We start from the raw sequence: 17,247 nt of genomic DNA, 5'->3' as shown, positions 1-17,247 counted from the left end.
TTTGAAAGGGGAGGGACTAACAGAGAGAGCTGAGGCTGTAATCTGGGCTTTAAGGCTTCCACTGGTATTAAGAAAGGACACTTATTAGATTGGAGCCTTTTCTCCTCAGAGGGAGAGACTAATTGGATATCACCAAATGGGAGTGTGTGACGTTGTCATGACAGAGGACATAACAGTGTAGGTGGATGACGACTCTCTTGGCTCAAAAGCAATGGAAATTAGCATTAGTGGTAATTAATAAAGGCCACTGCCACTGAAGCAACCCAGAAACACACACACACACACCTATACACAGTTCAATTACAGCAAAATGCTGGCACCTAGATTTGCCAGCATGAAACTGTTACCTTCAATGCCTTGTGTCAGTTACTCAGTTCAGTTCACAACAGGCACTTTGCGATGGTGGGAAGGAAAAACTCCCGTTTAATAGGAAGAAATTTCCATCAAAACCATGACCAGCAAGAGGGATGAGGGGAAAGAGACTCAGGGAGACAGGAGGACAAAACACAGACTAACAGAGAGAGAAGACAAAAATTTAAATGACATGCTGCAGTGGTGTATAAACACATGGGGAAAAGAACTGCTCAGTGCATCACAGGAAGTCCTACAGCAGTCTGAGTCCATAAGCAGCATAACTAAGGGAGGTTTCAGGGTCACCTGATCCAACCCTACCTTTAAGCTTTATCACAAAAAAGTTTTGAGTCTAATCTTAAAAACAGAGAGGGTGTCTGTCTCCTGAATCCAACCTGGGAGCTGGTTCCACAGAAGAGGGGCCTGAACAACTCCTGCAGGTGTAATGTGTAGGTAGTCTAGTACTTTAGTCCATATAGTATAAGTGTGACTAAAATTTCCTCAGACCTTTTTCCAGTCTGACCTAAAATGTGCATCTGAGCCCATTAACTCAGCAGCAAAGGTCAGAGGTCACGTCAGATAGCTGTTTTGTCTGTTTGCACCCCCTGGTGGCCATTAAAAAGAATGGAGGCATTTCCACATTGGCTTCACCGCTCACAGAGTTGTTATGAGGTGGGGGGAAAGTATTCATAGGGGCCAAAATCATTTTCCAGCCAGGCTGTAAATAAGTGTTTTAATGCATTGGAGTTGGTCGTTTTAACATGTGAGTCCATGAAGTTTGACTCACTTTTGAAGTCAGCTTCAAGTGGCCACTAGAGGAACTGCAGTTTATGGCACTTTTTCAGCCCCTGAGGTTGCTGCCCTTTAGTCAGAGGCAGAGTCAGACATGAAAAACACTATATTATACCATACAATTGTAGTAATACAGTATCTTGCTGTTAATATTTTATTCCTAGATGGATTTATATATATTCATCAAGAACAGTGCATTTCTGTATTTTTTACAGCAATCTGTGACAGTTCATATATATAGTAAGTTATCTCAGCACAAATGCATGATTTTTTTTATTTTATTTTTTTATAAAATGCAGACACACCACATGAGTCCATTTCAGCAAACACACATTGCACTGCAGTGGAAACACAATGATGGCATTCAAGGAAACTGTGTGTCTCGGTGTGTTAGGAGTCCTAACACATCAGGAGAACGAATGCCTCTGCTGTAATTGGGTTCCTCACTGCCCGCATATCACACACATCTCAAACTGAAGATCAACACTGCCTGGAAAATCAATCCACACGCTACAGCAACCAAGGGAAGGAAAAGGAAAAAAAAGGTGGGAGCAAAAGGGTAGATGAGATAAAAAATTGATTGTGCGTGTCTGAATGCAGAATAAGAGATGAAAGAAAGAGAGGGAAGTTGAACAGGGGTGAAATAAGGAAGGGAAAGGTTAGCTCAGAGGCTTCACACTGCTATGGCAGTCCAATGGAGGGGAAATCAGTCCTTTGAGCTGATGTGATTTTACATTCTGCGGTGTCACGTGGTTCGTGTTTATCGCACACAGTGTGAAGAGCTGCTTCCCTGCAGCTCATCAGCATCTCTGCTTCATTTTACATCACCATGCTTCCTGCCCGCGGCCCTGATGAATGAGGCACTCATTTCTGGATCAGAATGAAAAGGAATGAAACATAAAAAGCAAAAGCTCATTTCACTTTTTTTCTTTTTTTATTGGATAAAAAATTAAGGTTGGGGTGGGGGGTGGGGGTAGTGAGTAAGCTGATGCCATGTTTCATTACTGCTAATGAAGTATTTTCTGCAGGTTTCTCCCTCTGCCGTCTCTGCGCTGTCACACGTGAATGCTCAACAACCCATGCCTGGATGGTTTACAGTGCCTCTTTCTGCCACATAACTTGATGCACTGCTAATGAACGAGATTAAAGAGTATTTATATGTTTATGTCTTCAGTTGTAGCCCATAAATTCCCCAATCTGTTCACTTTCATTATTTAGCCCCATATGTGCACAAGGCCGGATTCGCCCCTCCCGGCTAACTAAACATCCCATTTCCAGCTCACAGTGTAGTAATGTACTCATTAATACTTAACGGCATCTGCAACAATGTGATGCCGTGACGGCTGCTTTTAGACGGTAATTAAAGCCCAGGGGGCTGAGGAATACGCTTTATAGATCCTATATGTTGTGAGCTGCTGAGAGATTATAAAATCAACTCCATGCAGACCGCTCCAAATCAGAGCTGCAGGAAAACAAACCCGGAGACCCCGAGAAGCACATTTAGAGTGGTCCCTGAAGTCGTCTTCTCCAACCCAGCAGCTCTCTTTATATCTCTTTTTGTAAAGTCACAGAGCAGTTTAAAGTCGAGATGCAGTGAATATCTTATCTGCAAACCAATTCCAGTCCAGTATTTTCTATTCATTTATTTCCCCTGCCCTCCTTATTACAGCTGAGGCTACGTCCTTTCATTCAGATAGTGTGGCTGACAAAGCCATTTAACTTAACGCTGCACTGAAGGATTTCTTCGAGAGTTTGCGAAACGTTTGTGATATTTAATCTAACTTGGCTGTCACAATGCCAGCTTTGCATGGCATGATTAATGTGACTGAAAGAAATCACAACAACAATATTATCACTATATATTAAAAAAACTGAAAGTGGCTCCATTGTGAAGTGCTTGACACATTGGCCTTACTGGTTTAAGATCTGGAGGAAACACAAACAGCCTCAGCGGGTCACAGGCTGGTGTGCTCCTAGTGCTGGTTCCAAGCCTGGATAAATGGGAGGGTCGCCTCAGGAAGGGCATCTGGGATAGAATCTGTGCCAAATCTAATATGTGGATCCATCTGCTGTGGCGACCCCTTTGGGAAATAAAAGGGAGCAAGCCAAAAGTTTCCTTATATTTAAAAAATAATAATGATGCCTGCCATTGTGCAAGGAGACAGAAACCAAATGCAGGACACAAAATAACAAGAGGACATGTCTTTATTTGGCTTGTGGAGAAAATATAAATGAAGGTCGTTCTCACTGCTTTCCCTCCCAGCGATCAGGGTTTCCAGAGTTATCATAAAGTGTTTTCTGTTTGATTTTTAGTTTTGTTCAAACTGATCGATCCCAGTTTATTCTTGTTATGTTTTAGTCCTAGTATCAGTTTGTGTTTATGGAGTTTCTCAGTCCCCTTAGTGTTTCCTTCTCTTTCCCTCTTTTTCCTCCTGTGTCATCATTTCTGTTAAGTTCATCCATGTTTCTGGGTTTCCTTCTTCATTTCATAGTTACTTAGTTACTTGGTTGTCACCTGTCTCTTGCTTTGAGTTTCACTTCCTCCTCTTTCTCATCATCCTGATTGTGTACACCTGTGCCTCCTTTCCCAGCTGTTTCCACTCCCCTGACTTTTTTGGCTTTAGAGTTTGTTGTCTTCTATGATTTGATACTTCTGAAATGAAGCACTGACCCATAATGAAGGCTGATTTTTTTTAAAGACAGCTTCCGAGTCCTGTGTCTCGATTCACTCTCTGCTGCATTGTCTTGTGACATGAAAACAGACAAACTGACAGAAAAGGAAAGAGAGGGACTATGTACACTAACCAGTCACTTTGTTAGGTACATCTTGCTACCACTGTCTTGGAATTCTTCATATCACAGATTCAACAAGGGTTTGGTCCATGTTGATATGAGAGCATCACACAGTGGCTGACTGCACATCCATGATGTGACTCTCCAGTTCCACCACATCACAAAGCTGCTCTGCGGAGATTTGAATACAGTGAATTCAGTATCATGTTCAGGAAACCTGTTTGAGATGATCTGAGCTTTATGACATAATTCGTTATCCTCAGCCATCAGAAGATGAGTACACTGTGGTCATGAAGGGATGACATGGCCAGCAACGATAGCAACAGTAGGCTGCGGCGCTTAAACAATGCTCAGTTGGTGATAAGGGTTGCAAAGTGTGTCAAAAAAATATCCCTCACACGTCCACCAGCAGCCTGAACTGTTGATACAAAACAGAATAATCCCTGATTTCATGCTGTTTATGCCAAATTCTGACCATCTGAATGTCACAGCAGAAAACAAGACTCAGCAGACCAGACAACATTTTTCCAATCTTCCAGTTTAGGTGAGGCCAAAACCAAGTATTAAAATCAGTTTCAACTTCACAACAACATCTAAATAATGTTAATAGATATTCTACATATTAATCAGTATATTCAGTAAAGCTATGGGGTTGTTGTCCTTGGGTTGGTCTAGGCTACTTATTTCCAGTGAAGAGAAACCTTAATGCTGCCGCTTACAATTCAAGTCTTTGCTTCCATCTTTGTGGAGATAGTTGTGGAAAGTCAGTTTTCTGCTTTAACATGACTGTGCCCCGTTGCACACAGCAAGGTGCATAAAGGCGAAGTTGTATGAGGTTGATGTGGAAGAACCTGACAGATTCAAGTTAACTCCCACAGACACACCACAAAATCTTGTGGAAAGACTTCCCAGAAGAGTGGAAGCTGTTATAGCTGCAAATGGGACGGAGACCAACTCTATATACTAATACCAGCGCATTTAGAACGGGGATGTCATAAAACCTGATATATGTGTAATGTGTAGGTGGCCAAATACTTTTGAAGTTCAACACATTTTCAGCAGCAGAGATTACTGCCTCACCTACAGAACGGCACTGAAAAAGTCCCTGTGTTTCCTTCAGTGTGGGATTTTTACTCATGGCTTCACCAGGTCTGTCCCTGCCAGCTCCCTGCAGAGACCTTTTGGCTATTTGAAGTGAAAAATGCAACTCCAAGAATCTGATATTAAACTATGTTTAAAATGCTAAGACCTTTTACATCCGGCCAGCCATCCTGTTTTATGTCTTTTTCTTAAATAAATCTGTAGCAGTAATTCCATATCCATGTATCCATGGGGGCGCTTATTTGCATATGTACACCACATATTGAAAAGCCACAGACACATTTTTGCTCCAGTATCTTTTTTTTTTATATAGGTTACAAAGAATTTAGAGAACCTCGTCTTCACTCAAACTGCAGCAACATGAAGAAAGAACATGGTGTGAGGAAAAAAAAGTACAGAAAATTAAGGAGAAAGCAGAAGCCGGCTGGGGCAGGACAGAGGGAAAGCGTGAATGAAACAAAAAGAAAAAGAGATTATATGGATCCCTTGAAGAAGGAGAGAGGTAAACCTCTGTGATGGTGCTCCAGGAGAAGAGAAAAGAGAAGAGGGAATAGCACTCTCCACTCTACCCCAGTTACCGCTGTCAGAGCTAATATCTCATTACCAGTCTTAGCTGGCAGCTCTCAGGCAGTCAGGGAGAGGTCAGGAAAGCTCCAGAGAGACAGACTAACAGCAAAACGCTCATTGAGCCTAATAGCATAAAAGTCCAGAGACATGCAAAGACTCTGAGGAATAGTCTCAGAAGACAATTCAGAGGGAGAAGCTTTCATTTAGCGATGTGTGGGAACCGGGTGTTTGCAGCACTCACACCATTATGCGTGTGGTTTCAAAATCAGCACAAATGAATCTAATATAAAGGTTTCTCTTTGTGATTTCTCATTTTATTTTAAAAGAAATATTGGTGTGAGGGTATAAAAAGGAAATGAAGCTTTAACTGAGAATTTGCAGAACCAACAATTGAGAATGAAGAAGGTTACAATCAATCATTTAGCAATTTGTATTATATTTGTTATTATTATTTGATATCTACATGTTATGCACTCTAAAAATCAGAGGGAAGATATAAGGGACATTTATGTACTGTAGTTACTTTCTTACACCTGCAGGGGGCAGATGAGCTTCACTCAGACAGAGCAGGCAGGTGAAAGCCTCTTCCAGTTTCAGGGGAGGTTAAAGAGGACAGATTACTAAAGCTTCACACTGCATATCTGGTCAAAGCTCAGTAGTATACATTTTTCATGCATACCACAGTTAGCTATAAATAACTGAAGTGGGTTTGTGGACAGGCTAAAGCTGCACTCCTCTGCACAAGAATATCTACTCTTTATAAACAGTGCATCTTCATTTAAAACCTGAGCTATACCTACTGTACTTATAAATACATGCATATATAAAACTGCACATCATGACATGTACAAATGGTATTCAGCTTTTTGCCACAGCTGTCCCCATTGTGCAATATTATTTCATGCTTTTGCCAAATTCCCTTTATTATATCATGACATGTTTCATTATCAGTTATAGCACTTTATTATTGTATGTGCAACATTTCAGCTGCATGTTAAAGCTTCTTGTAAAAAGTAACTTTAGTTCCTATTTGCTGCTGTTTATGGTTTGGCTGACTACAGCGTCCAGCACGCTCTGAGTCGTGGGCAGAGTAAATAAAGTGAAGTGCACACTGTCCAGCCATGTTAGTGTTTATTATAAAAGAAACTGCAGCCTAGCATTCAACCACAGCCCAGAGAGACCAGAGAAGACTACTTAAACAAGAAACCAGGGTTACAGGCCTGCGACTTATCTTATAGCAATATGAGATAAGCCGTCACTCAAAGCACTCCACCACAAAAAATGCCAAATTTAAAGCCTTAATAAAGTTTAAATGGGTGGTTTAAAAAGAAAAAAAGAAAAAAGAGCAAAAAAAACACCCTCATCCAATTGTTAAAATGAAATAAATGAGCTGTAGAAGCCATTTTAACCATTTTAATAACATGGTTCAAACATGTTCATTTCTTCTCTAAACTTGGTCAAGCTTGTGAGGACTGAGGTCACTTTTGGATCTAGCCTCAAGCAGCTGCTGGAGGAGCAAAGGGGAATAAAAGCAGGCATAAAAAAAGAAAAAGATAGAAACTTCAGACCCTCCTGATAGCTGTGGCCCGAGGTCTGAGGGCTCATTGGTCAGTTGGTGGGGATTTCATACCTGTTGATCTCTTGTGTGGAATACAACCTGCTCCAGAGCAGGTTTGGGCTGAAGTATGAGTTATGGTGATGGTGATGTACCACCTTCATAACATGGAAACTTGGGGTCATACATGGAGTTACCTCACCAGGACCCTGTTCCTGCTTCATAATACAGTCATCTGAGGCTTCTTTGTTAAAGGTAGTTTAGTGACTGCTGGCACAAGACCTCAACCACAGATGTTCCACGAACAAACAAACTACAAGACAGAAAATGACAAAATTCAGGTTTTGGCACTGCTTGCTAGATCAGTTAGTCTTTGGATTATATAACCTGGATTCTGGCATGCAAATGCTTAGCTGATATTTACCAGATTAGTTCACTGTGATTGTGAACACACTAACATTTCCCAGTTGGGACCAAACACAGGCTACAGCTGTGGCCATTTGTGATGTTACGGATTTTGTATGTGTTTGAATAAAAAAACATCACAAGGATTTATTCAAGTACATCACAGGAAGCTGCCCTCTAACAATGTAAATGTTTATGATGAGCTGGTGTGTTTTCTTCAAAATGCAGAGGAATGCTTTAACTCTGAAGTTTTTTTAGTTTAGTAAGGAGCTGTTATTACTTCTGAAATAGACCTAAACTCTTATGTCATCTCTCAGTCATCTGTTACCCAGAACTCACACTAAAACACAGTACACCATATCAGTTTTTTTTATTTTTGGTATTTGTGGACACAGCCCTTATGAAGCTGTTCATTTTTCCTCGCTGAGTGTGTTCATCTAAAATGAGTCAATAGCCACGGGAATGTATATGTGAAAGAAGTTGCTAGCTGCAGCTATGGGGCTCCACGGCTCCTCTGCCCTTTGTGCCAGTGGCTGCACGTGTGTCACAAGTCCTTTGCAGATGAAGTACTGGTTTACTGCTTGGCCTGTTGTGTTAGTGGCTGCATGCATATGATTACAGTAACCAACCCTGACTGCCACAAAAGGAAAGAGAAAAGATAGAAAGCTGGGGTGAAAAGGACAGATAAAGAGAGTACAGCGGACACAAAGTTATTGTGGAGGAGAATAAGGAAGAGCGGTATGGAGATTTAGTGTGTCTACCAAAATAGGCAATTAAATTAATGTGACAAGCTGAAATATCAGAGGCTGAAAAAAAAGTACAGTGAATGAAGAAAGCAAAATAGCAAATCGTTTAGGAAGTATAGTGCTGTCACATGAACACAGGACACAAAAGTTTAATTCCGGCCCCACCCACACTCATGAGTATAGAGATTGATTGGTGACCACCTGGCAGCCACCGGTTAGCCCCAGTCACACAGGCCTGGAGACCAGTCAGCAATCCCACTGTTAGCTACCAGGTGCTGGAGAAAACATACAATCCCTGACTTTAGCTTGCTGTAGCTAGGTGAAATCGGTCATGGTGGTGTACCGAAAACCTCCTTGCAGTTGCTTTGGTCTGAAGCAGGTTGTTGCAGTCATTGTTTGGATGGAAGATGCCAACTTGTCTGTGAACACAAACCATCTACTCGCTACGTGGTAGTCAAACAGTGAAGAATCCAACACAAACCGTAAACGGAGACCGTTTGCCTCCAGGGTGAAATTTGCGCCTTTTAAAAAAACGGTGACACCACCCAGAAGTTTCTGAAGTCCTGTTTGAGTGTTTCTGTCATTGCCAGCGTGGTTTCAAAAAACCAGATGTGACAAGTCTTTAGCCCATGAGCATACTCTGGTCTCTCCTCCTTTTTGAAACATAGTATGACCAAGAATTACAAAGTAGACTTAATTTTTTATTCAGTATGGCCCAAAATGAGTGACTTAGACTCATTGAACTCATCAGAGGTCAATAAAGAAAGCCAGTCAGCATGCAAACTACAGGCAACCGCGGCAATCTGCCAGCAACAAAAGCAACTGCAAGAAGGTTTTGGTACAGCATTGTCTCTGTGACTGTTTTCCCGCAGAGACTGCCAGCAACCACTCACCAACCAACTGGGGAATACACATGTTTGGGTCATCAACCGAAGCTTTACATACATTCCCAAAGGGTTCATATTAATTTATATTCATATTTGCATACGTTCATTGACTGAGGACATCTTGAAGTCTCTCTGCAAGTTCAGTTTCAGAACCCCATGCACCAATGCAGAGTCCAAGACTTTGGCTTTGGATAATTAGCAGGAATGCATTGCCAAGAGGGAAGGATGCAGAACAACAGTGGAAACTGGGACAGTTTTAATTAAAACAAAAAAAGAAGGATAACATGATAAGAAAAGTGGACGAGAAGTGGAATGTGTGACTGCAAGAAAGGCAGGTAGAATGACGAGAAAAGAGGCAGAAAGATGAAACGGGAGAAGTTACTGCTTGTTACTTCATAGATGCAGCGCAGATTGTTGCAGTTAGTGCGTTCGTGGTCATGCATAACAATCACTGTCGGATCTTGGTTGAGACGATTCCTCCACAGCGGACCGCACAGGGCAACATTTTCATGCCATTCTTCCGTATTGTTTACAGAGCTGCAGTCTGTGATCACTTTGTTTGTGGTGTCTGTCTGATTTGGTGGATTTCTGTGAGAGTGAACTTCTTCACAGGTTAGGTGGCTGCTGGTCGTACAGCTCGCAGGTCAGTTTGTTAGATCTGGCAGCACAGAAGAGTGTGTGGGGGGGCTAAAGTAAACAGCACATAAAATGAAAACGTTGGATGGTGCTCTTATGAGAAATAGAAGCAGATTATGCACAGCTATGCAGAAACAGGAACACACACTCCCACACACTTAGATTCACACGAGCACGCAGCAGAGTGTCCTTGTTTGACCCCTTTTATTAACACATTCAAGACTCACTTAAAAAAATGTAGCCTGTGTTTGAAATTTAACAGCTCACACACAAAAGCTAAGCTCGTCGCTTTTCAATCAAATCCTGACTATCTGAGAGTTTCACATTAAAAAAAGCAAGTTTTCTTCCAAGATACACAAAGAAAAATCTGTTATGTGTGTCTCTGTGAAACCGACCCCTCGCTGATTATTAAAGTCCAGATTATGCAGGACTCAACCTGATACTACACTCTGTTATTAAGGCAAAATATTTCCTAATTGGAGTTGTGTGTACTTATGTGCTCTCTCTGTAATAAGAGGTTGGCTGCAGGAGCGAGAGATTGCAGGAGATGAAGGAAAAGGGGTGAGACACCAACATTCCCCATGCTGTCTCTCTTTCCTCCACCGACAGTGTGCAGATCTGTGCAGCATTAGGATATATGTGAACGTTAAATAAAGGTGATTTTTGTTGAAACAGTGATTCAGTGATATTGTGATGATGAGTGTAAATATCTGAAGTCCACCTTAAACGTTGATTTAGCCAGAGAAATGACCAGTCCCAGTGCATCACGCTGTCTTCATCACATGGACAGGTTAATCACACGGATGCAGGAAAGGAAAGTCAGAACCTATGATTAGCTTTTTGACTGATTGGGACTTTGTAGAGTTGTAAAGGTGAAATTGAGAGACATTTGCAAATAAGCTCATTTGGTTTCCTGTTAAAAAAAAATAATCTGTACTGCAAATATCCTGGGTAATCATCCTGATGGAGGTCCAGGAATCAACTCTACAATGCCTTAAATTTAATTGCAAAATACACTCACCAGTCATTTTGTTAGGTACAGCTGTTTAAGTGCTTGTTAACATAAAGACCTGTCTAATTGGCCGATCACATGGCTACAACTCATTGCATTCAGGCATGCAGATATGGTCAAGGGAGCCTACCAAAGTTCGAAACAAGCAAGGTGGCACGGTTGTTGGTGCCAGACGGGCTGGTTTGAGTGTTTCAGAAACTGCTGATCTTCTTAGTTTTTCCGACACAGCCATCTCCAGAGTTTACAGAGAATGGTCTGAAAAAGAGAAAAGATCCAGTGAGCAGCAGTTTCTGATGGCTGCTCCCAGCAGGATAACATATTATGTCACAAAGCTCAGATCATCTCAAACTGGTTTCTTGAACATGACAGTGAGTTCACTGCACTCAAATGACCTCCACAGTCACCAGATCTTAATCCAATAGAGAGCCTTTGGGATGTGATGGAACAGGAGATTTGCATCACGGATATGCAGTCTACAAATCTGCATCAACTGTGTGATGCTATCATGTCAACATGGACCAAAATCTCTGAGGAATGTTTCCAGCACCTTGTTAAATCTGTGCCGTGAATAATTAAGGCAGCTCAGAAGGCAGAAGTGTGTCTGGCCCCGTGCCAGCGAGGTGCACTTAATGAAGTGCTCGGTGACTTTATATTATGTAGGTGATGATAAATCCTTTAAAAAAAAAAAAAAAAACAATCCCACCCTGCCTCAGTAATTTTCAAACAATCCCTAACCAGCTACTTGTTCCTGCTTCATAACCATAAACATATCCAAATGCACTAAAACATGGGAGTGCTTTTCAAGGAGAAAAGCTGAAAAATTAACCATGCTGTGCTGTAACTTTAAGAAGTCAGCTTTTTCCACCAGTGCCTTATTTTTCGTAATTTTTTTTACAGCTTTGGGTTTCCCCTATTTCGTATGAGGGCAGTGTATGACACATTGAGGAGTCCTTAATGTGTCTGCAGTGACTGAGTTCAAGTCAATGCTGCAAGGAAAATGTTATATTAATGCCTTTTTTTGGTCCTCCAATGCATATGTCTTCAATATGTAGCCATACAGAGACAGGACTTGTTGGTGGGCCAAAATCTCAGAAGCTACTTGAAGAAGATCCTTGAACTGTATTTTGTAAATAGGTCATGATGCCTGAGAGAAAAGCCAATAATGGAGCCACTTAATAGAAGCAGATAATTAATAAATATTCTGTCTGAAACAAATGGCACAAATGAAAAATGTAAAATAATAATATAAATAAGAACTGACATACTTGAAGATCTGTGTGCCCTGCAGGCTGTCGGTGTTATGCAACATCAATAAATCCACATGAGGTTTTGTTGACATTCATATGGCAAAATTCGCAGCCACAGGACAACAGGCCCATCAGAGGAGGACAGCACTGACTAACGTCTGTCCTTCATCCAGGCTGGCCGGATCGCTTAACCATCCCACGGAGAGGGCCGTGGGATGGTGATGATGATGTTTTCACTGACTCAGTGTGAGTCACTCACTCCTTAAGGTGTCTACTGTTTTCAAACAGAATGTAAAGTTGAATCACAGCAATGACCATTAAGGAAATAAGGGATAAAAATAGCAGGAAAAAATATCGACAGTTAAGAGTCGAGTGAGAGTTTTCCTGTCCCGCTCTGACCGAGCGAGCCGCAGAGCAGCCCGAGGTTAACCTGCTCGCCCACTGAGGGAAATGCAAGCCTGCCCAAACAGGTTACAAAACCTGTTTATGCAGACATTATTTGGTTAGTTTACACATTTGTGGCCATCCTCTAATTATGAAGTCCATGTTCATTCCTTCGGTTTTTGTTTTTTAGTCATTTCAATTTCCTTCAGCCAAGCGTTCATTCTTTCCTCCTTCCTCCCATCCATTTCCTGCACCTCTTGCACAGACATGTCTCCTGCCATCATATGTTCAGAATCAGCTGAGTCTGATCCAGTGGTTTTCCTCCCCAAAGGTTATTTTGTGTCTTCCTCCTACTCGATTTTCTTAAAACCACATTTAATTGCAACTATTGCCGGTTCAAGCACAGATGTGCCATACAGGTGAACTGTGTTAGTCACAACCGTCACACACAGTCCCACCAGTTGACTCCCATCCTGTTTTTCATTTATCATGCATCTGGGTCTCTGGCACAGTTCACTGCTTACAAAAACATGACTGTGGTTCTTTTAACATGCAATCAAAATATTCCTCTGGAGATAGATGGGGTTTGTGTTGTTGTTTTCTTGCCCTGGATTGACCGAAGACGCGACAGGTCAGGACAGGAAATCACTTGCATAAGAGAGAGTGAGATAAGTAGCCGAGGAATATCAAAGGAGAGCTTTAGCACCGGGAAAACGCTGGGATGGAAAAAAAGAGCCCATCTGACAGTTTTTTTCCATGTAATCACCCTCTCCAACTTGTCTCAATCACCCATCTGATCTCCTCTTGCCGTCCCTAAATTTAAGACCAAATTTAAAGCTCTCAACTCACAAATCTCCAAATCCTCCCTAAGATGCAAACATCTGTAAAATCTGGAGAATAAAAATAATCCCTCTCGTTCACTTTTGTTCTCCTTGTTTGTGTCGGTATCTGCCCGTGGAAAGGGATCAGAGCTGCAGCTCAGCAGCTCCACAGTTAACAGCCTAATATGACCACATCACTGAATATGTCTACACATACAGTGCCAAAAACATCCAACCACAGCGACATGTGCTTTCTCTGTCTCTGCGCCATCTGACTCTTGCTTCCCTCTCTCTGCTTTCTGAACCCAAGCCCTCCTTCTCTTATCTCTATCTTTATGTCTGTCCTAATGTTTATCTGTCTGTCTCAGCCGCACAGCTTCCTGGCATAGCCTGACCTCGTATTTGGATTTGTTTATCGTTGGTGAGGGTGGACTCTAACTTAGCTATTCACAGAATGTTCTGGCTGAGTCAGATGTGATGGTGGTATTACATAACTCTCAGACAGGCACTATAGGGACATTGTTCTGTGCGACTACAACATTAACTTTAACGTAGGTGCCTTTAGAGACTAGCCATGATGAGTGCTTCAGAAGTACTGATGCATTTTTATAAAATGGTCCACAGTGTATCAGTTTAAATCCTGTTCCTGTTTTAAATATTACTTAGCTTAACTTGTGTTTTGTCATCTGACTTATGATATAGCTGTAACTACAAGAAGTACTGAGTGAGGCTATTTTGACTTGGATAACGACATTCCTCAAGCTTCGGATATTAAGCTGAATCAGCAACTGTTCAACCACAGGAAAATTTTAGTCATAAAAAAGGAAAGAGGAGGTTGATGTTATGGTAAGATCCATGAACTATATATGTAGGATCATAGACTATATGAAAGAAGCAATGTGATATCACAGTGAAGTCACCCATTAGGTTGTGGACTCCATCTTTTTGGAATCAGACAAAAGGGTGGGTCACAGTATACCATAAACTGTATAGGTGCATCCAAAAGATGCAGAAACCTGCTAATTAGGTGGTCACATGCTAATAAGATACTATAAAATAAATAAATACTAGATTTTCAATCACTGAAACTGAGGCAAAAACTTCCTCTCACAGAAGGCCACATTATTTGTCAGATAATTGCATTAAAAACACTCCAAAAGGTGCCAACACCACAAACCCAGTGGAGGGGTCCAGTCAAGTGGCAGCCTGTGTGGCTGAAAAATAAAGCCATTGCCAAAGTTCCAAAAAAAAAAAAAAAAAAACCCAAAACAGCAATTCCCCCAGTGGCCTGGTTACTAACGTGAGTCAATCCCCACTGAGTCCCATGTGAAAATGTCCAACTTTAGAACATTAATCTTGTTTACAGCCTGGTACAAAAAAACTTTTTGGCCTGTGTGGATAGTTTCCCCCTTCACAGAAACTCCAGGGCAGGTGAATTTTTCACTATTTCATCCATGTAGACACTGGATTTAGACAGAGGTGGCATCAGTACAGACCAGTGACGTGCAGTCAGGGGAGGCAGGTGAGGCACGGCCTCACCTGTCATCGTGGAAATATAAAATTAAAAAATAAATTAAATGGTTATATTCATTCAGTGATTTGTATTTTAAAGTTCTTTTCCATTTAACTACACCAACGGTGAGGCACCAGCCCGGCGAGCCGCACCACGGATTGCGCAATCCGTGGTGCGGCTCAGTATAGTCATTGCCAATGACTACTAACTGTGCTGGCATGCTATGCAGTGAGACCGGATTACTTTCCGGTCTCACTGCACTTTTACTATATGAACTAAATTTCCATATTTTAGCTGGTGTATATAATGCACAGTTTATTTTTTGTTTTTTTCATTAACAACTGTATGTGTGTGTAATGCATTCTTGTGTTGAGCGATCATGAAACTGCTGCGAAGAGACTCTAGGTGAGGCACGCAGTTCTCGTGCCTCATGGTAGGGGGCGCTGGTGATCCCAGGGACTCTACGACTCCTCGGCGGCAAGCTACCATAAACAGTTAGCAAGGCCAGTTAGTTTTTCCTGTTGCTTGGCCTTATGTTCAACATGGAAGATTACATAACTCAACTGAAAGAATTTTCTAAACTGGACTTTCAATCGAAGCAGAAGATAATAATTAAAGGAAGACCAACACCGGAGCTAAAAGGTTTGCTTCAGACTATGTTAATGTTAAACAAAACAACTGTTGCCAATCAAATGGTGAATAAGCTATATGTTTGTAAATCTGATGTGATGACGTCAGTGCCTCACCAGTCACGACCCTCACCGCACGTCACTGGTACAGACATTCTTTACTTAAGTAGAAGTACAGATACTTGTGTTAAAAAATACTCTGATTAGAGGATTAAGTACTGGTTCAACTTCTTTACTCAAGTAAGAGTGAAAAAGTACAAGTTCTGAAATGTACTCAAAGTAAGAAAGTAAAAGTTGCTCTTTGGAGGACGTTTCTTTCTATTTTTGTGCAAAATTAACTGAACCTTGATCTATATTAATATAATAACAAAATACATGAGAATGCAAATGTTATTCCAATCTAAATTCTAATTCTAATGAATCCACTCAGTGTGAATCTGTTTTGTAGGACACAGGCAGTGAAAGGGAATTAAGCTGAGATTTGAACTGATTTGATTTTTAGTAGATGCATCTATGGTGTGAATTTGAACATCCTCGATCACATCGTTCTCGAGTTATGACCAAAGTTAAAGTTGTTGTAGAACAGATGCAGATGCCAAGGCTATGTCAATAGCACAACTTCAAAACAGCCAAACTAAAAATGAGTATAATCAGGGTTAAAGTGAGATTCAACAGGTGGGGGAATGCAAAGATTGGATGTAGCAGCTCTGCATGGGGAAAAGAATCACAGCCTTCTGTTGTGAGCTCTAGCAGATTTTCTTTGTGTCCAAGCTGTGATCAGCTGACCTGCTGCTGATGCTGCTCTGAGGTTTACTGCTCTTTGTGGATGAACTGAATTCAACAAGATGTAACCTAGTATTTCATGAGCTATCTTAGCTGATTTTCACCCAATACACTGACAGTATGCTGTTTATATTGTCTTTATATTGACAGTACAGAGTTGGTATAAAGATTAAATTCACTGAATGAATGTAAGCATCATCGGCTTACATTCAGATTCATCTCCACTACACTTCCAGCCCACTTTAACCCTAGAGTACAGCGCTATAAATGATTGACAGATTATACGGTTTTGCCTCTTTCATGTCTTTGCATGCGATACATACATAAGTAAGACTGGTTTTTAATGCGTTATTGTTCCTCCATTTAGGCTCAGATTGGTTTGAAGGCGTGCAGTAAATGCATTAAATCCAAAGTAAATCTAAAGTCTGTTTTGAAAATGTGAGGAGCAGAAAGTACAGATATTTGTGTTAAAATGTAGGGACTCAAAGTAAAAATTTGTCAGAAAAGGAAGTACTGATACCTGAAGTATTTGTTCTTCCCATCTCTGGATTCAGGGGTGTGGCTGCTTTGATTGACAGGTGACCTGACAAATGAAGGCATCAGTGTCTGTGTCAGTGAGGCCGCACCTCAGCTAATTTGTATCACTGAACCGAACCGCTTTGTTGCGATTGTGTTGGCTGTATTATGGCTGGCTGTGTGGCACTGACCATCAAAGATTTTTGCACTTCAGTTTTGGTGAGTGAAAACCTTGTGTTTCATTCATCTGTTACAAAGCACCAATTAGTTTATACCAGTGTGATATATGTATATGTATATACAGTATATGGATGCAGCTTGCTAACCACCCTAACTAGAATTAGCTACTAAGGTTAAAGCTTCAAAATCCAGTGTTTTATTAACATGCTTATTTCTGCACTGGCGCCAGCCTCAAGTGGCCATTTGAGGAACTGCAGTTTTGGCAATTCCAATGTTGGCCTTCCTTTTTCAGCAAAACTCTGCACTGTTTTCATTCCAGTGAAAGGAAA

The sequence above is a fragment of the Archocentrus centrarchus genome, chromosome 8 (assembly GCF_007364275.1).
Source record: "Archocentrus centrarchus isolate MPI-CPG fArcCen1 chromosome 8, fArcCen1, whole genome shotgun sequence".
Classification (NCBI taxonomy): Eukaryota; Metazoa; Chordata; class Actinopteri; order Cichliformes; family Cichlidae; genus Archocentrus; species Archocentrus centrarchus.
The sequence above is the reverse complement of the archived record's forward strand: the minus strand, read 5'-3'. Positions refer to the sequence as shown.